Source organism: Lipotes vexillifer, unplaced genomic scaffold, assembly GCF_000442215.2.
Source record: "Lipotes vexillifer unplaced genomic scaffold, Lipotes_vexillifer_v1.1 scaffold204, whole genome shotgun sequence".
NCBI classification, from domain to species: Eukaryota; Metazoa; Chordata; class Mammalia; order Artiodactyla; family Lipotidae; genus Lipotes; species Lipotes vexillifer.
The window spans coordinates 2,143,936-2,144,735 of NW_006777418.1; the positions used below are offsets into that span (position 1 = coordinate 2,143,936).

Here is an 800-nt window from a genome sequence, read left to right on the forward strand (position 1 = left end):
CTCCCATTGCGGAGCACAGGCTCCGGACGCGCAGGCTCAGCGGCCATGGCTCACGGGCCCAGCTGCTCTGCGGCATGTGGGACCTTCCCGGACTGGGGCACGAACCCGTGTCCCCTGCATCGGCAGGCGGACTCTCAACTACTGCGCCACCAGGGAAGCCCCCTGGAGCCATTTTTAATAGGTAAATGTTACACATGAAGTTTAATGATATCAATTTGTTATCCGTTTCCTTCTTTTTATTCTAAGTTCCTTCAGAGTAAGAACTTTGTCTTATTTGCTATAGAATTCCCAGCATGCCATATGGAGGCCTATTTCAAAATATTTGTTGAATGAATTCAGATATTTTGAAATTCAGCCAATGGTAAGCCATGCTTATACAATGTGTATCAAATTGTCAACCTAAATAAAGAGGTAAACTGAGGCAAGCCTGAATGATCAGAAATTGAGTTTATTCAGGAATAGCAGAGGAATTGAATTTGGGAAATGCATGCTGTAGCAAGCTACAGGCGAGTCTGTTGAGGGTTTGGGGCAGGGAGTGCAAAGAGGGAGACGTCCAGCCAGTGTCTAAGCAGTAAATTCATTGTCTTGAGGATGGGGAGAGATTCTTGGCATATGGTTATTGGTCAGGAAATAAGTCTCATCTTCTGTGAATCAGGCATTTATGGGAAATCAGTTTCTCAGTTAAGTTCCCTTCTGAGGGCACACGTGTGATATTCTCCATTACATATCCTCCAGATTTGTTTCAGATTGAACTCTTTGACAGAATCTTGCTGAGGTTACATCTCTCCTCTGACACTCTT

General features: G+C 44.9%; 1 protein-coding gene across 1 annotated transcript in view; it reads left to right on the top strand.

The window, feature by feature from the left end:
* The window catches only part of TRPM6 (transient receptor potential cation channel subfamily M member 6), a 115,912-nt gene that overhangs the window by 2,845 nt on the left and 112,267 nt on the right, over positions 1–800 (top strand). The window lies entirely within an intron of this gene.